Here is a 25,587-nt window from a genome sequence, read left to right on the forward strand (position 1 = left end):
CATAAGCAGGAGGGGCAGAGAATCTCAAGCCGCCTCCCCACTCACTGTGAGCCCGACGTGGGGCTCGATCTCATGACCCTGAGATCACGACCTGAGCAGAACCCAAGAATCACTTAACCGACTGAGCCACCCGGGCGCCCCTAAAAATAGTCCTTGTTTAAAGAGAAGGGACGGGGGAGCGGAGGAGGAGAAAAGAAGGAGGAAAAGAAGAACAAGGAAAACAGTCCAAATTACAACCCCTATAGAGGAGAAAATATGTTATAACTGAGAGAACCAAACCTGCATACATCTTTCCCAAAATCAGCCCACTAGATTTTCCTGTAGGAAACAAATTCAGAGAGAAGAGCTAGCTGATTAAGATTCCTTCCTGCTTCCTTCTGAAAGGGCTTTAATCTTACCACGGCTGTGGCTGTCCGTTGACGATAAACAGGGCTCTCTTTCAGCACAGTCTGATTAGAGAAATTGCATCTTTTTCAAAGACCTGCGGACAGGGCCAGCAGGGAACATCCTGGACCCTTCCTTACCTGCCACCCTGCCCCCCAGCCCTCACCTGTCTCGGATGCCGGCCTTCCCCTGCCACCAACGATTGCTTGTCAACAGCACCCAGAGATTGGGCCAAGTTACCAAGCGTTGACCAAAGAACGGTCAGGCAGAAGGCAAAATGTATTGCAGACCCATCTGCTTTTATTTTCAGCCTTTGCATAGATCGAGTTTCAGGTTACCGTTTCCTGCCCTCCTTTGAAAGCAGCTTTGTCTGTTTCCTGGGCTGAAGTGTTGCGTTTGTAACAATCACACAAGCGTGCAAAGCTAGGGTGGCATCCCTCTTGAATGGCTCACAGCACGGAAACACTGCGGGCCAGAATTCTTCACCTAGATCCAGCCATTTGTTGGTTTTATAGTCTACGTTGACAGCAAATAACCTTTTTTTTTTTTTTTTTTTTAAGGTGTATTTGCCTCCTGGGGCTGCCATAACAAAGTGCCACAGACAGAGCCGCTTAAGCAACAGGAGTTTATTTCTTGGCAGATCTGGAGATTAGAAGTCCGAGATCAAGGTGTTGGCCGTGTTGGTTTCTCCTGAGACCTCTCTCCTTGGCCTGTAGCTGGCTGTCTTCTTCCTGAGTCTTCCCATGGTCTGTGTGTCTGGGCCCAGATCTCCTCTTCTCATAAGGACACCGGTCACATTGGATTAGTGCTCATCCCAAAGACCTCATTTAAACTTAATTACTTTAAAGGCCTTTCTCCAAATACCGACACATTCTTAGATACTAAGGGTTAGGACTTCAACATATGAATTTTGGAGGGATTCAATTCAGCCCACAGCATTTGGTAAAAATTGTACTGTTCTTTGGACTTTCACCCTTTCTGAGGTAAAGAATATTCCAGAGTGCTGGGAAAAAAAAAAAAAACCCATTTGACCACCTCTGCCTATGCCACTTGAGGACTCTGGCTTGTTCAATGGGAACTTGTTATCTTACATACTGTATTGTGGGAAACTCTGTCTGTGGTAGACCATGAAATGCATTTTCTCTTCTGATGCCTACTGAGTGACCTCATACGACTTCATAAATTAATGCACAGAAGTGATGAATAAAGGATAAATAGATCCTTTAAGCACTTAAGACTTCTGTCAACAGAAATGAATGAAGAGGACCATGTGATGTGCTTTTGGGTCAGAGGTGGCCATTTATGGGTCTGAATCGAATGTCTGTCTTTGAGCAGCACATTCTCCCACATCAGGGGCTGTTAATTTTGGTTCTTTCTTGATGAGGCCCTTCTATTTATTATGAGAACTTACAAACAGAGGCCTTAAGTTCCAGTCATATAAGGTATGATTATTCATTATGACATAAGAATTTCTTGTGTGACCCACTCTACGAAGTAAGAAATTTGTAATCCCATTGAAGAAATCACACGTGCCTCCCATCTGCAGATACTAATGGAAGATCAATCCCTTAGACCACTGTCTAGGAAGTCAACAACACTAAAGACTTCCACCTCAATGACAGGGCCCATGTTTGTCACCAGCTTTCTCTTTTCACGCTACACCCCCCACCTGGCGTCACCTTCCACACCCCAGCTTACAGCTCCCTCCTCTACATCTCTGGCTGGTGTCTCCCTTCCGAGCTCAGACCCTGGAGACTTCTGAGTACTACACCTTCTACACTTTAATTTCCCCACACGGAACTTGAACTCCGCTTGACCCAAACAGTAACCATCACCTTGCACTAAATCCTGCTACTCCTTCCCTCTAATCCCTGTTGGTCAAATGGCACCATTATCAATGCAGCTGCCCTCCCATTCGATTTACCAATTCCTGCGTATTCTACTTCCTTAGGACCTCTCTAGGACACCTCAGTCCCTCCTTCCTCATCCCTACCATCCTGGACTCGGCTCTTAAGTGTTCCCCCATGGAGTCCTGAAAACTAATGGGTGCAGGGCAAGATCATGGTGAATATCATGGATGAAAGAGAAACAGTAACATGATTTGGGCTCTGGAAGGTCTAGATTCAAATTTCAGTTCTTGCCACTTAATAACTGTGACTTTGGGCAAGGTGCTCAGTCTCTACAAGTCTTGGTTTTCTCATCTGTAAAATAGGGAAAATGCCTAACTTTGGGGTGTTATTAAGTAACTTAAATAAGATAACACATGTAAAGTAGTTAGTATAGTGCCTGGAATATAGTACTCAGACATCTGATCATCTAATTGCTCTGATTACAATATTTCATTGACCCTCAATTTCCTTGGTGTGGCATACCTGGTCAGCTCCCTTATCTCTCTGATCCCGTCTCTTGACCCTGCTCATCCAACCTTCTTCCTCTCCACCATGCTGAACTCTCTGGCATTTCCAGACGAGCCAGGCTTTCTCTGCTCACTCTTCCTTTATGTAAGCAAAATGCTCCCACCACCTGACCTCATGCCTCTTCCTTCTCACCTTCTCCATCTTTATAATCCAGCTTAAGACTCATCCTTCCAGGAAACCTCTGGTCCCTCCAGAGGTCTCCTCCTATTTCTAGAGCTTCCTTCTATCATAGCACTGATCACACTCAACTGCATTCTTTTGTTTACTTACCTCTTTCCCTTTTCTTACGAGAACTAACTTTATGCTTTGTATCGCTAATTCCTAGGTACTGAGCCTTATACATGATAGGCATTCAATATATGTTGAATGAATGAATGAATGATAATAGCCAACATTTATTTAGCCCTTATTATGTGTCAGGTTAATATTGGCTCTGATTTCTCTTTGTTGAGCTTCACAAATACTGAGTTTGTTTTGTTTCCTATGAGTAAAGAAAAAAAAAACAAAAAACCTTTTTAGTAGTAATCTTTGGTTATCTGATCAGCTTTGGAAAAACTTTAACTTTGGTGGAAATCTGCCTTATCACTAATAATGCTATTTGTCTCTTTCATGTTGATTAAATGTCTATAAGAAGAAAATTCAAAGGGAGGATACGCCCCAATAAGTCAATTTCTCAAGCCAGCCCTGGGGACTGAGAAATTCAGAGGTTTTCATCTTAGGTCAGCATCCTTTGGACAAACTGTCCTTGGTCACTCATCAAAATCTTACGAAATGAAACTCGAAAACATTATGCAAAGTGAAAGATGTCAGACACAAAGGTTAATATATATTGCATGATTCTATTTACATGAAATGTCCAGACTAGACACATGCACAGAGACAGAAGGTAAATTAATGGTTGCCTAGGGCTGGGAGTGGAGACAGGAAGTGACTGCAAATGGACAAAGAGTTACTTTTTGGAGTGATGGAATGTTCTACAATTGGATTGCATAGAGGGCTGTGCAATTCTGCAAATTTACTAAAAACTATCAAATTTTACACTTACGATGGACAGATTTTATAATATCTAATCTACACCAGCGACAATAACGCTGTTTAAAAAAAATCCTTATGAGAACTTTCCCCAGTCTTACCTTGTTTTCTCCATGACAGTCTGGTTCTGGGAGAGCTCTCTTCTCCAAATCTTCCACCCTCTGGGAACTGCAAATCCGCTGGGTTCGTAGTTTTATAGCGCGGCCAGTCTCTTGGGAAGCTGTGACACAGATAGAAGTGGTAATTTGGACCAACTGTTCCAGGACTCTACCGGACTCCATCTATGTGCCCATCTCCTCTAGGCCACGTCTGTATTTATAATTCACATTCGTGTACTTAGCTTTCTAAATGGCATCACTTCACCAAAGATAAGTTAGCATTACAGTAGCTACTTTAGGGAAATTTTGATAGCCACAGAATCATCGGAGAGTTACCTTAGAACAAAAAGGAAACATTTCCAAATATCCAGTGTTCTACTTTTTTTTTTTTTGATTGGTATGAGAGAGCATCTGAAAGAAATTTTTGTTTCTTTTAGAGAGAGAGAGTGCATGAGAGTGCGGGGGAGGGGCAGAGTGAGAGAGAGGGAGAATCTTTTTTTGTTTTTGAATCTAGATAGGATTCTGATTTTTATTTTTATTTCTTCCTACAATGCTGTTTGATTTTTAAGCATGGAAAAAGTGAAATACACATTTTGTAATGAATCCAATACTATAACAGTGAACAACTTTCTGTTTATATTTATTATAATAATTTGTTTAAAGATCAGACAAGTCATAATCATTATTGGAGTTTTAAAAGTCACAGTAATCATTTCCCCCCCTCTAGAAAATATTTTTATACCCAAAATGAATATATGTAACTGAATATATGAAATGATTCTCTTGTCACATTTTAGAAATAAGTAATAATAATAATATTTTCTGGTTACTAAATTGATGATTTTTTTAAATATTTTATTTATTTATTTGTGAGAGAGAAAATGAGAGAGAGTGAGCACAAGCAGTGGAAGTGGCAGGCAGAGGGAGAAGCAGGCTCCCCACTGAGGAAGGAGCCCGAAGCTGAACTCTATCCCAGGACCCTGGGATCATGACCTGAGCCAAAGGCAGGTGCTTTACGGACTGAGCCACCCAGACATCCCTAAATTGGTGATTAATAAAAGAAACTATAACACCATTTGCCCACTCATTTTTTAAGTTTTTTTTAAATTTAAATTCAGCTAATTAACATATAATGTATTATTGGTTCAGAGGTAAAGGTCAGTGATTCATCAGTCTTATATAATACCCAGTGCTCATTGCATCACGTGCCGTCCTTAATGTGAGAAGGAGAATCTTTTTTTTTTTAAAGATTTTATTTATTTATTTGAGAGAGAGAGAATGAGAGATAGAGAGCACGAGAGAGAAGAGGGTCAGAGGGAGAAACAGACTCCCTGCTGAGCAGGGAGCCCGATGTGGGACTCGATTCCGGGACTCCAGGATCATGACCTGAGCCGAAGGCAGTCGCTTAACCCACTGAGCCACCCAGGCGCCCAAGAAGGAGAATCTTAAGCAGGCTCCATACTCAACACTCGCGGAGCCTGACACAGGGCTCGATCTCATGACCCTGAGATCTTGACCCGAGCTGAAATCAAGAGCTGGATGCCCAACCAACTGAGATGCCCTGGAATTTGGGTTTTAAAACTGCTTCCTTAAAATATTCCTTGGCCACAGCAAAGACAAATGTGAAAAACATAAAACCATGTCTCTCTTTTGAATCCCTTAATCACCCCTCAAATAGAATAGCCTTTATTCTTACTATTCCTCTCTCCATTCTGTGCTCCATCTCCCTCTGCCCCTCCTTCTCCCCTGGTCGGCCTGCTTCCCTCCCTCCTGAACCACCAGAAACTTTAAAGTTCAGTTATCTGTTCACGTTAAATCCTCCTCGACACAGAGAAAATCCTTTACGCTCGGTTTTAAGCCCTGTTCTTTGTCTGAACTGAGAGCCATTGTCAAAGTATTTCCAAAGCCTTTGGAGAAATTAGACAGGATGGAGGGAAATTTACAGAGGAGTTTAGAATAGTCTCTGGACATGTAATCTAGGCCTCACAGGTCTATCCCAGTCTGTTCATATGTTAGTAGGAACCTCCACAGCAAAAACGATTGGGTTGCAAAGGCCAGTATGAGAAGACCTGTGTGGCTAAAGATTGTGGAGGAGACCAGAGGGATTTAGACAAGTTGTAGATGTTGGACAAGCTCTTTTGGAAGCTATCCCCAGATCTTTCCTGTGAAAACACATCAGGCTCTGAGTCAGTCCTTAAGCGAAGAGAAGACAAGCCCCTTGGCAACTGCAACAAGAGGCTCTTTCACACCGTTAGGCAGCATTTGGAAGTAGATCCGTCAGCAGATGTGACTCCAGCTCTCTCCTCACTTTTGGAAACGGCCTTAATCCAGAAATAGGAGATTTAATATACAAGCAGAAGCTAGAGTGGGAAAGAGCCCGTTGCCAGACCTCCAGGTCCTTGCTGAACGCTTTAAAAGAAAGAGTAAGGCTCAGAATAAATTCATGAACTTACAAAAGTCATATGGTGGGTATCCCTGAATAATCCTCAGACATTCCCAAGACCAGTAACAGTTGTCCTCAGACCTTTAACCTAGGAACAGTTCTTCCTCCTCCTGACACAGCAGCACTAACTTGATGGGGAGGGGTTTACTGAGCCAGTACAAACAGTAGGTTCACTGTTCTCCTGAAGCTCTCTTCCTTGAAATCCCTGAAAACGCCCCTATTCACAGTGAGACCACAGCTAATTTGCACGTTGATTTACTATTACTCTGGTATCTGAATCCACATTGGTCAAAGAGATACAAAAAAATGTTTCGATACAGGCAGAATTTGGGAGCGAAAATGAGTAAGGTTGAGAGTAATTTATCTAAGTCTCTATCCAAACTCTGCGGTATTCTGTTAAACTGGAAGCTCAAGAAGGACTAAACACCATTGTTGAAGGCCTCACAGAGAAAATACTTGTCATTCGTGGCTTGTACCAGTCCAAGTAACACTCCTACCCTTCCTGTCGAAAAGTCCAATGAACAAAGATATAGACGCATTCAGGACTTGAGGACCATAAATGGGATAGACATTCCTTGCCTTCCTGTAGTACCAAACCCAAATCCAATTTCATATCGGTGCCTCCTGTGGCCACATATTTAACAGCTTTCGAGGGGCATCTGCTTCCCTCAGTGTCCCTTTAGATCAAAGCAGTCAAAAGCCATTTACATGCCCCTGGGGAATTAACAGTATGCCTGGACAATTTACGCTTCCTCCTTTTCAATCATCTCCAACCAGGGCTCCAAGGACTCTCCACTTCCCTGTGATTCTATGCTACTCAATATACGATGAGCTTTGTCTGTGTTCTCAAGAGGAGGTGAGATCCAAGGCTGATTCCATCTACCTCTCTGTTCCACCCTCCTCAGAAAGGACATAGATTTCCAAAGAGAAGTTACAATTTTGTCAAAGTCACGTTCATTTCCTAGGACATGCAAACTAAGGAGGCAAATCCCTTAACTTCTGACATACTCCAGGACCTTCAAAACTTTCCCAGGCCAGTAACTTAGAGACAATTAAGGGGATTCCTGGGTCTCACTGCTTGCCACAGACAATGGCTTCCAGCCCCTCTGGAATTGTCACGCCCCTAAATGACTTAACCAAGATAACGGAATCTTTCCCGGGGAGCCTAAACATGAATGGGCCTTTCATGAGTTCAGATAGCCCTTCAACAATCCCCCACCTTGGCCTTCCTAATTATCATAAACCTGTCTACATATTTGTATATGAGATTCAACTTCATGGGGATCATGAGACACCAAGAACTTACTACAGTCTCTCTTGATCCAATGACTGACCCATTTTACATTCTCATCAGCAATGTTTGAGGGCTCCAATTTCTCTACATTTTTGTCAACACTTGTTATTGTCTGCTTTTTTTTTTTTTAAAGATTTTACTTACTTGACAGAGAGAGGCACAGTGAGAGAGGGAACACAAGCAGGGGGAGTGGGAGAGGGAGAAGCATGCTTCCCCCGGAGCAGGGAGCCTGAGGCGGGGCTCGATCCCAGGACCCTGAGATCAGGGCCTGAGCCAAAGGCAGACACCTAACCGACTGAGCCACCCAGGTGCCCCTCTTTTAACTCTCTTTTTTTTTTTTTTAAAGATTTTATTTATTTATTTGAGAGAGAGAGAATGAGAGATAGAGAGCACGAGAGGGAAGAGGGTCAGAGGGAGAAGCAGACTCCCCGCCGAGCAGGGAGCCTGATGTGGGACTCGATCCCAGGACTCCAGGATCATGACCTGGGCCGAAAGCAGTTGCTTAACCAACTGAGCCACCCAGGCTCCCTCTTTTAACTCTCTTGATGGTGTTCTTTGAATTAAAAAAGTTTTCAGGTTTGATGAAGTCTAGTTTATTTTTTTCTTCCATTGCCTGTGCTTTTGGTGTCATACTTCAGAACACATTGCCAAATTCAAGGTCATGAAGGTCTTTCCTGTGTTTTCTTCTTCTAAGAGATTTACAGTTTCAGCTCTTCAGTGTAAGTCTCTGATCCATTTATTGTCTTTGACCCACTGTGAGCTAATCCTTGTACGTGGTACACGTGGATGTTGCATGTGGATGTCCAGTTTTCCCAGCACCATTCGTTAAGGAGACTGTTCTTTCTTTGTTGAACAGTCTTGGCACCCTTGTGGAAAAATCAATTGACTGTGAACATGAGGGTTTATTTCTGCGTTCTCCATTCTGTTTCGTTGGTCTATATGTCTATCTTTATGCTGCTTCCACAGCGTTTAGTGGAGCTTTGTGGTAGATTTTACAATTGGGAAGCATGTCTCCAGGTTTGTTCTGCCAACCTGGTTTTAGGGTCTCCTTTAAATTTGATGATTTCCCCTGCTGGACGATCTTTGTTACTCACTGAAAATATATAACATTTCTCCTATGAAATCCTGTTTCTTCCTCCCTTACATATTCCTATTCATCATTGTAATATGTAGGACCCTGGTACTCTTCTATTCCAGAAGAAGGGGAAATTCATAACTATCTAACCTCTGTTCATGAATGAATAGATTTATCAGAAACTTTAGAAAAATGCAGACTTGGGGCGCCTGTGTGGCTCAGTCAGTTAAGCGTCTGCCTTGGGCTCAGGTTATGATCTCAGAGTCCTGGGATCAAGCCCTGTATGGGGCGGGCTCCATGCTCAGCGGGGAGTCTGCATCTCCCTCTCCCACTCCCCCTGCTTGTGTTCCCTCTCTCTCTGTCAAATAAATAAATGAGTAAAATCTTTTTTTAAAAAAAATGCAGACTTAGGGGCGCCTGAGTGGCTCAGTCGTTAAGCGTCTGCCTTCGGCTCAGGTCATGATCTCAGGGTCCTGGGATCGAGCCCCATGTCGGGCTCCTTGCTCCGCGGGAAGCCTGCTTCTCCCTCTCCCACTCCCCCTGCTTGTGTTCCCTCTCTCGCTCTCTCTCTGTCAAATAAATAAAATCTTTAAAAAAAAAATGCAGACTTAATCTTATTGGTTGATGGGCCATATCTTCAGACTGAAGCAGGAAAGTATCCTGTAACAAACTCACTTTACCTCTGGAACATGGTCTCTTGTCAGTGGTGAAATCTGCCCAGACGGTAGAATTCCCTGGGCTCACCAGGGCTTTCCAGGTAGCTTGAGATAAGAGGGCTAATATACACATGGAAAGTAAATATGCATTTTGGGTAGTCCATAATTTTAGAATGCTTTGGGAACAGAGTCCTCTACCCTCAACAGAAACCTTGATGACGTTTGAATTGCATTTAAATAAAAAAATTAAAATTTAAAAAAAAAGGTAGACTCACTGAGGAATCGGGTTTAAAAAAACCCAGCAGATTTGAGAAATAGGAGAATTCTATATTCTTCTTAGGTTTACAAAAAGATGATTTATTTCTTTATTTTTTAAAGATTTTATTTATTTATTTGAGAGAGATAGCAAGAGAGAGCACAAGGTGGGGGGGTGGGGGGTGGCGAGCAGAGGGAGAAGCAGGTTCCTCACTGAGCAGGGAGCCTGACACGGGGCTCGATCTGGGGACCCTGGAATCATGACCTGAGCTGAAGGCAGACGCTTAACTGACTGAGTCACCCGGGCGCACCCAAAATGACAACTTAAATTTCAGGTGTCCCCCTCCCCCATTTCCTCAGGTGCATCCTGAAATGATCCCAGTGTAATTCTTGATCTGGACCACCTTGCTCTCTCACCCATTGGAAATCTATTTGGTCAGCGTGTGGCATATAAATTATGATGTCCTCTTAAAATCTACTACCCAAAAGTGAAATGAAATCCAACCTCTTCCTTTGACTCAAGGGAAGTTGACTTCTTTTGAATGCATTTCTCTTTGTTTTCCCAAAAGGTTTCTCTTAACTATTTAAGCCTAAAAAAAGTTTATTTGCTAGTTATGATTGAACCGTTTTCATGGCCTGTTTCCTACTTTGTTGGAAAAGCTAATAAGTGAAGACTGGGAGCAGTTCCTTGGGAAGTATAGCTCCCAGAGCCTAGAAGCATCTAAAGTCAGAATATCTGAGCCCTGACCTGGCTTCCTGCCCATTAAGCCATGTCCTCAGGCAAAACACTTAATTTCATCCATAAAATGTGGATAATATGCACTCTGACTGCTTAATCGGTTGTTGTGATGACCAAATGAGATAATGTATGAGAAAGTGTTTGTTAAAAAGTACAAAGAGTGGTTATCTGTGAGTGGTGGGATTATAGGCCAACTTTCTTTTCTTCCAAATGTTTTCTTCTATAGGTTATATCATTTATACTTTAAAAAATAACATTTAATTTTATTTAACTTGTATTAGATGTTATATATTTTAAAAAGAAAGGATGTGCTGCACAAAGAGAAATTAAAATTAATCTTCTTTTGATGTCCTCTAATTTCATACATTTTCCTGATAAAATGCATAAATTGCTAAGTTTCAAACCAATGGGGTCAGGGTGTCTCTGGATGTAGAAAAATAGTGAAGCTGTATATTTAAACATTAAGAAAAACAGAAATAGGGGGCGCCTGGCTAGCTCACTTGGTGGAGCGTGCGGCTCTTGATCTCAGGGTTGTACGATCCAGCCCTATATTGGGCATAGAGTTTCCTTAAAAAAAAAAAAAAAATTTAAAAATGAAGAAAAAAAAGAAAGAAAGAAAAATAGGAGTTCTCATGGTTCTAAGAGAAGAAAGCCAATTCTTGGAAATTAGGTTAATTTAAATAAGACAAATGCCTTTACCTAGAGCTAGTAGAGTCTTACAACTAAGAAGTGAGCCTCTGGTTTCGGCACCGGCTACGTAGTGTCATGCGGGTTTCTCCCCTCTGGCCAGTGGGAACTCAGCGTCTCCTGGCCCTGTGGCAGCTCTGACAATTGCTCAGCAGACAGCTCCTCTGTAGTGGTTCCCCGGTGTCACACCCCATGCATGCACAGCTAGGTGTTCAGCCGACTTCCGGGTAGCCCCATGTAGATTTCGGGACCACTCTGCCTGGCCCTCTGAAAACATCCGGTTCCTAGGGTTCGTTCAGTTTTCTAACTGTTTAGGGCTGGCGAGCAAGTCTGGTACCAGTGACCCCCCCTATGGCCACGGTCAGAAGTCCTCAAACAAATTTTTTGAAGTTACAGCCCTCATATCCTAAAAGAGATTGCTCTTGTTCTAGATTAGAAATTCAGCGAGTGCAGAACTGACACGTAAAGCTCTTTGTATCTCTTATAAAACCTGTGGGAGTTACAGAGCAAAATCGAGGGACGATTCATTCAACAAAGAATTATCGAATGCCCACTATATGTCAGGTTTTCATGTGGCCCTGGGGTTACAGTAAGAACAAGATATCAAAGTCCCTGCTTCCTGAAAAAAATCGGTAGTGGCCCACAGCATACAATTTAAGGGATAAAGAAAAGTCCCTCTAGTCACTAAAGCATCTCTTCCCATTCTACCTGCCCTGACATCACCTTTCCTTCTTATCTGCTTTGAACTTCCCACCTTTAGAATTGACTCTACAAATCTTTTTTTTTTTTTTAAAGATTCTATTTATTTATTTGACAGAGAGAGATAGAAAGAGAGAGCACAAGCAGGGGGAGCAGGAGGGAGAAGGAGAAGCAGGCTTCCCGCTGAGCGGGGAGGCCCACGTGGGGCTCGATCCCAGGACCCCAGGATCATGACCTGAGCTGAAGGCAGACGCCTAACCGACTGAGCCACCCAGGCATCCCCTGATCTACAAATTTTTTCCCACTAGCTACTGAGTGCTTTGCACCAAGCTGGATGCTGGGGATGATTCAAATAAGTGGAGCAAAGCACAACTTCTACCACCAAGCAGCTTAAAGCTGGTAGCAGAGATGAGGCTTGTATACAAGCAATTAATAAATTCAACTCTCCCGGGTCACTTGCTTCCCCAGGAGCAGTAGTTAACAAGATAAACTGACACCCAGAGGTACAGCATCTCTGCAATGCTCCTCTAGCAGTTTCCAAGGATAAGGGAAGCAGTGAGAGGTCTTCTACTTCATAGTTTTGCCTGGAGTCCATCTTGGGGGGGTAGGCAGGAAGAGGGACTGCTTTCTCAACCTCCAGGCCCATATATTTACCTGCCACTGGACTTCTGATTGGAAGTGGAAATGGATTCCTCCATTACCTCAAAACTCAATAAACCTGACTTCTTCATTGTGTCCTTAATGTTCCTTCTCTCCAAAAGAAGCAGCACCATTCACCCTGCTGCTGGAAATGGAACTCCAGGCTCACCCTTGAGCTCTTCTCTCTCTTCTCTCAGACCTGATCATTGACATCTCTCCACCCTCCCGACTAAGCTTCATGATTAAGTCTCACCTGCCTTGTGCTCGGCTATGTCCCCCATAGAATAGGTGCTCAAGAGATAGCTACCTAGTTACCGAATGAATGAACGAATGGAGCCTCCCTGGTATTACTTTGGTCTAGGCCCCCATGGTTTCAGATGAAGTGCTATGATAGTCTAACTAGGTTCAAGGACGGCAAATAAAAAACACTTGAATCCGTTGACTACAACTCTGCCAAAAGGATCTTTCCAAAATACACTCGGTTTTTGTTATTCATGATGTTCTACCAAGTTGCCAGAGATACTGAATTAGTGAATGCAGGATCATTACTTCCAAGGGGAGACACAGAATGAGGTTCCTGAGAACCTCTGGTCACATTTCCATCAACCCATTAATGCATAACCTGGCTTTGTGGGTGTTTTAGTTCATTTTTTTAAAAAAAAGATTTTATTTATTTACTTGACAGAGAGAAACAGCGAGAGAGGGAACACGAGCAGGGGGAGTGGCAGAGGGAGAAGCAGGCTTCCAGCAGAGCAGGGAGCCCGATGCGGGACTCGATCCCAGGACCCCAGGATCATGACCTGAGCCGAAGGCAGATGCTTAACGACTGAGCCACCCAGGGGCCCCGTGGGTGTTTCAGTTTAAAGACGCCTTACTTAATATATATCGCTGGTTCATTGACACTGAAATCACAGCCACCAGCACAGCGACTCTTGCCTGAGCGGAGCTTATGTCCCATACAGCACATCACAGCCTTCCTGCACTGAGAAGCACTAGCCAGTACTTTGGCACTAAGCTTGGGGGCCATTTTAAACAATGAAATCACAAACAGAAAGCACAAGAAATGCAAAAACTGTGACACAAAATAGCCCCCAGAAAGGACCCTTGTTTACAGTGTGAGCTGAAACAAGAAGGCAGAGTGTGTCACCTTGTGTGACCACAGCTGGGAACGTGTGCACGGGGAGACTCAAAACTTTCACCTCTTTGTACATATCCACCAATGACCATGAAAGTGCCGCAAATATTGATTTTGAGGTCATAAGTAAATTTCAGCAAGTAGGCAAATACACAAATCCAGAATCTACAAACACAGACCCCGTGAATAATGAGGATGGACCCTAACACTCGATACTGTCACCCCCCTGCCTGAGCCTTCAGTGACTCGCCATTGCCTCCAGCGAACTGGGCTTCATTTACTCCCACTTCAATCAGAGGACCAAGTATTTCTATTTCACTTCTGAGCTTTGGGCTGGTCTCCTGTGCTTCTTGAGGGGAGAAACCATTTGCTTATATTCTCATCACATAAACACAGTGGCTAGCACCTGGTAAGTATAGATATCCAAAATAGATGACAGATAAGCCATTATATAAAAAGTTATTTTCAATTTCCTATTAGTAAATTTGCTTGCAGTGAGCGCATAAATCCATTTAACCAGTTAATTAAACTCTGGTACTAAACTTCCCAGCAGAAGGATAAGAAAAAGACCACACGGCTCTTTGCCATTCAGTTTGGTTAACTTGCAGAGTTGAATAAAGCCCAGTTCGCTTTCACTCTGCCTCTCCGGACACTGATGACTTTGTCTAAACTCTGTCTGATGCTCCGATTCTATTTACACGCCAATTCCCCTTTGCTCTTTGTGCGGATTCCAGGCCATTGGGTGCTGAGAGCTTTCAGTCTTCCGCCACTCTGTCCAGTGAATTTTAACCCCATTATTTGATATTCATTTGAATACTGAGCAATGCCAAGTGGGGAAAATCCACAATTTGGGGTTTCAGTTAAGCTGTTATCTGCAAAGAAATGCTCCAACCAAAGGGTTCTCAGAAATGCTGGCCATTATTAAGGGAGCTTCTGAAAGGCTTGTTTCAAGTTGAATCTTGTCAACTGAACGGCATTTATTGTGTGTGACAGTCCCAGTGACCATGATCGTTATTCTCTGAACTCTCATTTATTCAGGATGGAAAAGAAAGCGTGCGTACATAGCCTCTGAGGATAATTCTCAACTATACACAGCCAGTCATCAAGTCCTATGGGTTTTGGTTTTGGTTTCGATTTTGGGTTTTTTGGGGGGGTTTATTTTGGGGTTTTTTTGCGGTTTTTTGGTTATTACTTTTTTTATTTTTAAAAAAAAATTTTTTAAAAGTTGGGTTTTTTAAAATATTTTATTTATTTATTTGACAGAGAGAGACACAGCGAGAGAGGGAACACAAGCAGGGGGAGTGGGAGAGGGAGAGAAGGCTTCCCTCAGAGCAGGGAGCCCGATGTGGGGCTCGATCCCAGGACGCTGGGATCATGACCTGAGCCAAAGGCAGACGCTTAACGACTGAGCCACCCAGGCGCCCCATTATTACTTTTTTAAAATCACATCTCTTATGCCTCGTCTCTTCTCTATCCTCACAGCCAGACCCTTGGTCTAGGGGCCAGCTTTAACTCCTGCATGGACCAAAACCTTAGCTTCTTAATTGTTCTTTCTTTGTTTTAGTGGGTCAGCTCCTCCCCTCCGCCACCAGTCCATTCTGTACCTCTGCCTTGTCAGTACTCAAAACCAGATTTCGCTCTCTCACTTTCTCCACCATCTTGATGTGTGCGGTTGACTCTGTTCGCTGGGGCTGCTCACAAGAGTGAGCAGGATCATGAGATTCGTGGCCAAGAAATAAAAGCAAAATAGTCCCGTTCTCCCATGGGTTCAAATGAAAACAGAATCAGGTCCAATTCCAAGAAGGGACCATGGAGAAGAACCACGCTGGGTCTAGAAGGAATCCCACATGAGATGCACATATATCTGTGCCATAACCAGGTCACTAGCATCTTATCATGTCAAGCTGAAAACATCACCATCTCTGGACAGTTGGCCGTGTTTTCTTAGGAAAATGATTTTTCAGGCGCCTGGGTGGCTCAGTTGGTTAAGCGACTGCCTCCGGCTCAGGTCATGATCCTGGAGTCCCGGGATCGAGTCCCGCATCGGGCTCCCTGCTCAGCGGGGAGTCTGCTTCTCCCTCTGACCCTCTTCCCTCTCGTGCTCTCTATCTCTCATTTTCTCTCTCTCTCAAATAAATAAATAAAATCTTTAAGAAAAAAAAGGAAAATGATTTTTCTCTTTGTTTCTAAGCTTCTGCACTGGTAGTTTGGTTCAGTAATAAATATGGGAGATCTTTTGGTGGAAAAACAGCCCACAGATTTCATCATTCCTGCACTAGCAATATCTATGTTTCCTCTCTGCTGAAAAGCTAGTCCAAGAGCACTATCCCGGGCTTCACGGCCAACGATCCCACCTGGTCTCTGTAGGGTCCTCGGCCCCATTACTTGCTCTGTTCAGATCTTCTTCCTCACTCTTGCTCACAGGCCCACAGTCCATCTGGCAGCGTCGCTCATGGTGTCCCCTGTGCTAGAAAGCCTGTCTCTTTATCTCCTTAAAGGTCCAGCGAATGTCAACTCCCTCTCCTCGGTCCCTCTCTAGTGACGGTCCCCATTTGTGAACTCCTGGAGTCTATAGCACTCTGGTTTGATATTTATATTAATCAATAATCTTGTTATTGTTTTGAACATTTTCATATATGTACATCTGAATTGCAAGCCCTTAGGAGTCCAAGACTCACTTTAGGCCAGTGCCGTCCAATAGAAATATAATGTGAGGGGCGCCTGAGTGGTTCAGTTGGTTAAGCGTCTGACTCTTGATTTCGGCTCCGGTCATGATCTCAGGGTTGTGAGATCGAGCCCCACATCAGGCTCCATGCTGGGTGTGGGGTCTGCTTAAGATTCTCTCTCTTTTTTCTTCTGCTCCTCCCTACCCTCTCTCTCTCTCTCTCTCTCTCTAAGAAAAAGAAATATAATGTGAGCCACAAATGCAAGTCATATATGCAATTACAAATTTTCTAGTAGCCACATAATAAAATAAGTAGGTGAAATTAAATTTTTTAGCAGCATTTTTTTCATAAAGATTTTATTTATTTATTTATTTATTTATTTATTTATTTATTTATTTATTTGACAGAGACACAGCGAGAGAGGGAACACAAGCAGGGGGAGTGGGAGAGGGAGAAGCAGGCTTCCCGCCAAGCAGGGAGCCCGATGCGGGGCCCGATCCCGGGACGCCAGAATCATGACCCGAGCCGAAGGCAGACACTTAACCGACTGAGCCACCCAGGTGCCCTGTGAAATTAATTTTAATGAGGTATTTTATTTAACCAAATATATCCAGAATATTATTTTATAACATGCAATCAGCATGAATAATTGTTAAGGATACCTTAAATTCTTTATCTCATACTGTCTTTGGAATCCCAGTGTGTATATTTTATACCTCCAGCACATCTCAATTTGGAGTAGCCACATTTCAAGTTATCAGTAGCTCTCTGGGGCTAGGGGCTCTCATATCGGACAGCTCAGTTTTAAGCGTTATTACTCCTTGATATCTCACACAGTTGAGTGACAGTAAAATGTACACAAAGAATGTGAGTCCACAGATTGTTGTCACACTGGAGGAGGGACTCTGGCACAAGTCTCTGTCCCTGACCCTGTTCTGTTTATCACTTTCATTGATGGCATGAATACTGCACTGGTTAAGAACAGCGACTCTGCCGGGTGTCTGGGTGGCTCAGTTAAGCATCCAACTCTTGATTTCTGCTCAGGTCATGATCTCAGGGTCCTGAAATCAAGCCCCGCATCAGGCTCCACGCTGGGTGTGAAGCCTACGCAAGATTCTCTCTCTCCCTCTCTCTCTACCCCTCCCCTCCACCCGTGTCTCTCTCTGCCTCTCTATAAAAAAAAAGAACAGCCTCTCTGCAATGTGCATGTAGTTAGCAATACTGTACCGTATCCTTAAACATTTCAGATGAGCACGGAGTAATGTATAGAATTATTGAATCATTATATTGTACACATGAAACTAATATAACACTGTGTGTTAATTATACTTTAAAAAAAAGAGGGCGAATTTCATGTTATGTGCTTTTTTTTTTTAACACAACTTAAAAAAAACAAGAACACTTGCTCTGAGTCAGAGAGAGCTTAATTTCAAATCTTGGCTCTACCACTAAATACATGTGTGAATGGGAGCAAGTTAATTTTCTTTTCTTAACTTTGGTTTCATCATCCATAAATGGGGATAATTACACCAACCTCAAAGGACTGTTCTGAGGAGTAAATTAGATACTGCTGTAAAATGCTTATCCCAGTACACAGAACATATTAAGCCCTTAAAAATATTAGGCTTAAGGGCGCCTGGGTGGCTCAGTCGTTAAGCGTCTGCCTTCGGCTCAGGTCATGATCCCAGGGTCCTGGGATCGAGTCCCACATCGGGCTCCCTGCTCCGCGGGAGGCCTGCTTGTGTTCCTGCTCTCGCTGTCTCTGTCAAATAAATAAATAAAATCTTAAAAAAAATAAAAAATAAAAAAAATATATTAGGCTTAACCACCATTATTATTACCATAAATGGTATATTTATTAATTTGGCAGATGAGATAATTCTGGGAAAGCTACGTCTTTGAGTTAGAGTAAAAAATCAAGATTCAAAAGGCTTTTCCCAGGGTCAATAGGTTTAATAAAATAAGATGAAATCTAATATAGATAAGTTGAAGTGTTTCATTTAAGTTAAAAAACCCAGCTCCAGAAAAATAAGCTTTCAGACTAACTGTAGCTCATGCAAAAAGTCATGTGATTATTCATTGACTAAGTATAGCCAAGAATAAAATTATTTTTTTTTAAAGATTTTATTTGAGAGAGAGAAAGAGAGAGCAAGAGAGCACAAGCAGGGGGAGCGACAGAATAAAAGGAAGAAAGAAAATCTCAAGCAGACTCCACATCCAGCGCAGAGGCCGTCATGGGACTCAGTCTTACCAGCCTGAGATCATGGCCTGAGCTGAAACCAAGAGTTGGACACTTAACTGACTGTACCACCCAGGTGCCCCAAGCATAAAATTATAATTAACTTTTTATTTTATTAAATATTTCACCTAAAATGTAAACAGTACAAAAGGTTATAAAGTAAAAGGTTAAAACTCTCCCTCTCAGAATCCCCCTTTCCCACTCCTGCTTTGGTACATGTCTTTCCTTTGGTTCACGTCCTATGCCTAAATAAACATATTGATTTATCTTTTTTTTTTAATGTGAACACTTATGGGGACAGGCTGTTATTCTCTTTGAAACTTATTTGAAAAGGAGTTAAAATTTAAGTTGAGCTGAAGTTCACTATTTTTCAGAAATGTGTTGTGTCAACTCCAACTTTGATTTTAAGCTTCAAAAGAACTAGGCTAACAGTAACATGAAGGAAACACTCCAAAGCTATTTAGACTTGTCCAACACATCTGGAATTTTTCACTCACATATGGACACTACCTTTTAAGAAAAACACAGACAAACTGTCCTGTGTCTGGCAGCGAGCGATTAAGGCGGCACAGTAGTTCAAAACCCTATCTTCACAGAGGCCCAGCTGTAGGACCTAGGAATGTTATCCCCAAAGAAGGGCTATCTCAGAGGAATGTGCTAGCTGTTAAATGGGAGGAAAAATAGCCATTCAGATGACCTCAGAGAGCGGGGCATACCCAGGGTTCTAACAGTTGGAAGGCATATTTTGAGTCAGTAAGGACTTTGGTGGAGATTAAGTGAAATAATGTGGGAAAGGAGCTTTTTAAATTAGATGCCACCAGGGAGTAATCTTGGGGCAACTAGGTGGCTCAGTGGTTAAGCATCTGCCTTCGGCTCAGGTCATGATCCCAGGGTCCTGGGATCGAGCCCCACATCGGTCTCCCTGCTCAGCAGGAAGCCTGCTTCTCCCTCTCCCTCTGCCTGTTGCTTGTGTTCCCTCTCTCGCTGTGTCTCTCTGTCAAATAAATAAATAAAATCTTAAAAAAAATAAAAAATTAGAAAGGTCTGAAGTTTGAATGTGTAACCAAGTATGCCCCGCAATTATTTTGGATTTTAAGGACAAGCTGGTACCCCATTAAGGAACATAATTGCCATGTTCTTCAAAGCATTTCATTCATTGTCTCAGAGTAACTTATTTGTATCTTTGAGCCTGGCTCATTGCCTAGCACAAAGTAGATTTTTGTGCTAGGAAGGAAGGAAGGAAGGAAGGAAGGAAGGAAGGAAGGGAGGGAGGGAGGGAGGAAGGAAGGAAGGAAGGAAGGGAGGGAGGGAGGAAGGGAAGAGAAATGAATGAGTGATGTCAACCCCAGCATCCCAACCAGCTGTGCATCTAACTGCATGGTCTCCTTTTGCCTTGGTTTTTCACATTTACTACTCTAATGCTCTACGCCATTTGTCCATCTCCTCTTCCACTAGACTCAGTGCTGAAAACTTAAGACCCTTCTCCTCCGCTCCCAGGGGGCATGTTACTGTGTGGTTAAGCCTCCCTGGCTAGGTGCTTCATCTCGCACTCTAGAAAATGGAGCTTGCAGCAGATTCTTCCCAAATCCTGTAATTCAATCGCTGCATTTTCTCAGCCTGTGCACTCTCTTTTGTCTTTTTCTTTAACTTCAAAGGGCTGGTGAGCAAAAGTGTTTCTAAATCCCAGTTGGAGGTGCTCTCGCTGGGATTGTTCCCACTGTTGTCACCAGTAAGTGCACTCTTCTTCACAGACCTTTCCACAGCCAAACAGTTCCCTGGGTTCTCCCTCAGGCATCTCCCCAGTAAGAAGCCTCCAGGAGGTCCTGCTGCTTCTTCCCTAAGCAAATGGGCAAATCAAATACTTCCATGAACCCCTTACTCCTCATTTCTCAAATGGAACTCTGGGCAGTACCTCCCAGTGTGCGGTCAAATGAGAAAAATCTATGAGAAAGTGCTCTATAATGTACTGTGCCGGGTATCTCTGTTTCCTACCCCCTGCTTTCCGCCGCTAACTCAGGCCTTCATGTCCTCTCAACTCAAAGATGCGTGAGCCTCTCAACTACTGTCCCTGCCTCTACGCTCTGCCACTACCTCCGACCTATAGGATGTGCAAGTAAGTGCCTCAACGATCTTTCGAAAAGCTCAGACTGTGTTGCTCTAAAGTGCTCAATATAATTAAAATAAAAACTTAAAAAAAATAAAGTGCTCGATAGCTTCCCATGCCTAAGACATAGAGTCCAAACTTCATGGCTTGCAATTTGAAACCCTTCCCAGCCTGATACCCAAGCCACTGTTCAGCCTCTTTGCCCCTTGTCTTCCAAAAGCAACCCACCTTCCAACTAACTAGGACTCTCCCTGCCCCTCCCTCATCTGGCTTTGCTTACTCAAAGTCAAACCCTATTTAAGTGAACACGTTGCTATCGCACCTTTTCTGAACCCCACAAGGAATCTCTCTCTGCTGGGATTGCCACAGTATTTGATTTCTGCTCCTGTACAGTGTGATTCCTCCCAATGGGCGGTAAATGATTTGAACTCATGGATTGAAACACATCTGTCTTTATGTTCATCATAGAACCTAACACTGTGGTTTATGCACAGTAGGTACTCAACAAGTTAATGATATATATTTTTAAAGAATTTTTATATCACTAGGTGCCTAGCATTGCGCTGGGTGTTATAGCAGCTACAAAAAAGCCCGACAGGACTCCTGGCTGGCTCAGTCGGGAGAGCATGCGATTCTTGACCTTGGGGTTGTGAGTTCAAGCCCCACATTGGGCATAGAGCTTACTTAAAAAAACAAAACCAAACCCAAACCCAAATACCCTTAAAGATAGAACTACCCTATGATCCAACAATTGCACTACTAGGTATTTACCCCAAAATGCTAATTCAAAGGGATACATGTACTCCTGTTTATAGCAGCATTATCTACAATAGCCATATTATGGAAACAGCCCAAGTGTGCATCAACTGATGAATGGATAAAGAAGATGTGGTATATATATGTATATGCGGTGTGTGTATAATGGAATATTACTCAGCCATAAAAAGAATGAAATCTTGCCATTTGCAACGATGTGGATGAGCTAGAGAGTATTAGGCTAAGTGAAATAAGTCAGTCAGAGAAAGACAAATACCATATGATCTCACTCATACGTGAAATTTAAGAAACGAAACAAATGATTACAGGGGAAAAAAATAGAGAGAGAGAGAGAGAGAGGCAAACCCAGAAACGGACTCTTAATTATAGGGAACAGACCGATGGTCCCCGGAGGGGAGGTGGGTGGGGGGATGGGAGAAATAGGTGATGGGCATTAAGGGGTGCACTTGTGATGAGCACCAGGTAATGTATGGAAGTGCTGAATCACTATATTGTGCACCTAAAACTCATGTTATGCTGTATATTAACTAAGTGGAATTTAAATAAAAACTAAAAAAAAAAAAAAACAAAAAACCCAAACACCCCCCCCCCCCCCAAAAAAATTCCTTAAAAAAAAAAAAAAAGTTGTGCCCTTATCCCTAACTGTATAAACTTACATACTTGTAAAAGGAGATCTCATCATGGAGCAAGCAAGCCTAGCTAAGACAGTCTCTTTTAAAACAGGGTGAGGAGGCCATAAGGGTGGAGGAAATTTATACATATCCTCATCAGAGCAACTGTCAACTTTTTGAACTTTTAAGCCAGCCTCAAGTCCTCAGCCTGGAGTAACTCCCTCCTCAGCATGCAACTCAGGGCAACTTGAGATCCTCAGCCTCCTTCACTTGGAAAGGAGCCCGCTCAGTTTAACAACCTTCCATCCCTCATTTGCATACTGACCCACCCAATTCCAGTTACCTCCCCCTGCCCCAGGTTTCAATCCCTCACTCACGGGCAGGACCTAGATGAAAACGACGTGTGTAAACTTTCGCCTTTGTAACTCTTGCCTCCCTCTTTGTCTTCCTCAGGACACATGTTAGGTTTCTATACCTGAAACTGCATCTCCTAAATTGCAATTCTAATTGCTCAAATACACATGTTTGCTTTAATTTTCAGTGAATTTTCTTAGTCGACATATTGTTGAGATGATAGAGCAACAACTTAAAAAACTATATAAAAGAATCTACAGTTTAATACATTTGCCAAAATTTTAGTCAAATACATTGCATAGTTGCTCTCAAAGTATTCTAATTTTAGGTTCTGCCACACGTGAGAAACAACTACCTTGGACAAGAAGATAAAGTTCTCCAGGGGGCTGGGGTGCTCAGTCCGTGAAATGTCTGCCTTCGGCTCAGGTCATGATCCCCTGGGACTAAGCCCTGCATGGGGCTCCCTGCTCAGCGGGGAGTCTGCTTCTCCCTCACCCTCTGCCCCTCCCCATGCTTGTGTGTGCGCACTCTCTCAAATAAATAAAATCTTTAAAAGAAGCAGGTAAATTCCTCCATGGTTGGCAGAACTGAAGGTCATCAGCTCAGTAAAGAAAGCTCAATCAGACTTTTAATGTGTTTTTCAGGTTCTTTCTATTCTATGACAACCTAAGGTATTCAGGTTTTAGAATTATGAGGAAAAGCACAAAAAGACTCTAGGATGTTCCGGAAAGCACATACCAAGTGGGTAGGAACTGAAGGTGGCGATGAAAAAGTGGCTGGGTTAGCGGAAGCACAGGATGGAGGGAAGAGACTGCCTCTTGGTGAGTGGCTTCAGATGTCGGTGGCTTTGAGGTCTGTGCTCCCAGGCCCAGGCCCCCAACCTTGATCTAGAAAATCTAAGAAGAGGTGCGGGTTACTGAATAGAGCACTAGATTAAAAGTCTGCATTTCCTGACCTCGAAGAACTTGTGAACAACAAAACAAAAACACAAAGATATGAAACAAAGTTTGATTTAGCTGTAGCTGGGCCTCCCTCTGGCTCGAGGTCAGAATACTGGCGTTTCAGAATTGAATTAAAGCAAAAAAACACGTACAGTCGGCCTTTGAACTACAGAGGTTTGAACTGCACAGATCTACGTTATGCAGATTTTTTCCCCCGATAAGTACAGTACAGTAAATGTACTTTCTCTTCCCTCTGATTTTCTTCATAACATTTCCTTGTCTCTAGCTTGATTGTAAGAATACAGTATAGAATACATAAACATACAAACATGTTAATCGACCGTTTAGGTGATTGATAAGGCCTCCCGGGTCAACAGTAGACTAGTAGTAATTAAGTTTTGGAGGAGTCAAAAGTTACCCATGAAGTTTTGACCGTGGTGGGTGCCCCTAACCGCTGTGTTGTTCAAGGGTTAGCTGTGTTTTCAGAAGTTATTTATTACTTCATTCCTCTTATAAGCATGAACCTTAAAAGGTACCTTATGTTGGCCTTTGAATAAGCAGGCACTGACTGACGTTTTCCACGGGTGTTAAAATATTTGGGGAGCTTTTGCACAATTGCCTTTTGGGGTTATACAAATAAAGTCTTAGCACCATAGAAATTCTGTGGTAATTTCTATTCACACCGGGCTGTTATGTGTTGATGTAAAGGGGACTATTTCAATATGTTCAGCCCATTGAGTATGTGGCAGAACACAGAGCCTGCCTTTAAAACTGTGGGTTGGCATCATTGGAGTTGCCCCTCATGTCCTGGCACCAGGGACCTGCTATCTTAGCGGGCCCTGACCTTCTTTCCTTCTTATCATCCATAATCCCCTCAAGTGTGTGCTTTAAAATGATTTCAGAGCCCTGAAGCTTTGAAACGCCTCTCTTCACTGCCCCACTGTGTATGGGTCTTCCCATCAGCTAACGTCGCTGATTTCTGCTAGGCACTGTAGGACGGACAGCAATGTGACACACGGAATTAAAGGCATTCACACCAGGGTGTGAGCAAAAGATCAGCATATTTCCCATCCCATCGGCCCCTGAATCCACACAAGCCATTTGTAACTCTCCCAAAGACACCCACTGTTTAAATAGGCTAATGAATGAATACCTGAAATCTGGAAATGTGACTAGGTAATTAGCGGAAGATGAGGCACCCTGATGAGGTGGAAAATTCTGGGCAGTGGGTGGGGTGGGAAGCCTTCCTGATGCCCTCAAATCACACTGCCTGCCCTGGGGCTTCTTCATGTCCATCTCTCGCAGCGGCAAGTGTCCAGCAGAGAACATTTGCCAATGGGAAACACACTGATTATGGGGTGGGCTCTGGGGGGGGTGGATTAAAGGAGAAAAGACCCCCCAAAATGCAGCCCTCTTTTATGTTGGGTGTGTGAAGCGCTCAGAACACTTTATAACTATGATCCCATTGGGTATTTAGAACAATTAAATCCCTTCGATAATTAAAATCGGTCATCAGTGGGCATTCAAGAGATCCACTCTATGCGTACTGCCCTGGTTTGCAATCTGCGGTGGGGCTGTTGTCTGCTAGTCTCCCTTACTTTTCGGTCTCTAACCCGGTTGTAACTGTCTGTCCTTTTTATTCTTCCTAGAAGGGGTACAGCCGGTTTCTCTCTCCCCTCTCTGAGGTGTGAGTCGCGAGTGTTTATTTTTGCCTCAGAGTTGATGGATAGTGTCCGAGATTTAAGTTTTCTCTACTTTCGTAACATTCCCCTTTAGAATTGCGCTTGTGTTCCAGGCCGGGCTGGAAGACAGGTTCGTCAGCGCTTCGGAGTTCCAAAGTGGACCCGGGGCTCTTCTTGGCTGCTGTCGGTAGGGCTGGACATTGTCACTGACTGAGGCCAGCCTGCCCCGGAGGGAGTAAGTGACTTGCACAGGCCTGGGTGTCCCAACCCTCCCGGCGGCGAGCTGAGTGGAACGAGAGGCGGTCGGGACTCAGCCCTCGGGGAGAGGCAGGGGTCCTGCGGCCAGAGTCCGGCCTCCCCCACCTCGGCCGGCTGGGCCCTGGTTTCCGGGGACGGAGACCGCCGGCGGGATCGCCAGCACTGCCCTCCTCTCCGACGTCCCGATCGCCCCGACCGCCAGCCTTTGTCCCGCACCCCCTCACCAGCCGTCCGTCGGGTTGCATCCGACACGGGGACTCCCTCGGTAATTACCAGCAGCTTGGGCGGCTGGTGGGAAGCCCACCTCGCGGGGAGCGGGGCAGCGGGGCCAGGGCTCCGTTCCGGCGTTCCGGGAGGACTGTGGGCAGGTGAGGGGGGAGTCCCGGGAGGGGCCAGAGGTCA

At 43.7% G+C, this 25,587-nt stretch overlaps 1 long non-coding RNA gene across 1 annotated transcript; it reads right to left on the bottom strand.

Annotated features, from left to right (window-relative positions):
* Positions 1-1,063: 1,063 nt before the first annotated feature.
* On the bottom strand, positions 1,064-25,429 carry LOC141370352 (uncharacterized). The gene is made up of 4 exons (XR_012374328.1): positions 25,410-25,429; positions 23,043-23,200; positions 3,935-4,053; positions 1,064-1,157 (listed from the first exon to the last, which is right to left on the bottom strand). It is a non-coding gene; the product is annotated as an uncharacterized lncRNA (long non-coding RNA).
* Positions 25,430-25,587: the final 158 nt, after the last annotated feature.

Source organism: Callorhinus ursinus, unplaced genomic scaffold (assembly GCF_003265705.2).
Source record: "Callorhinus ursinus isolate GAN/ISIS: 27379988/994484 unplaced genomic scaffold, GSC_fseal_2.0 scaffold32, whole genome shotgun sequence".
In the NCBI taxonomy this organism is placed as follows: Eukaryota; Metazoa; Chordata; class Mammalia; order Carnivora; family Otariidae; genus Callorhinus; species Callorhinus ursinus.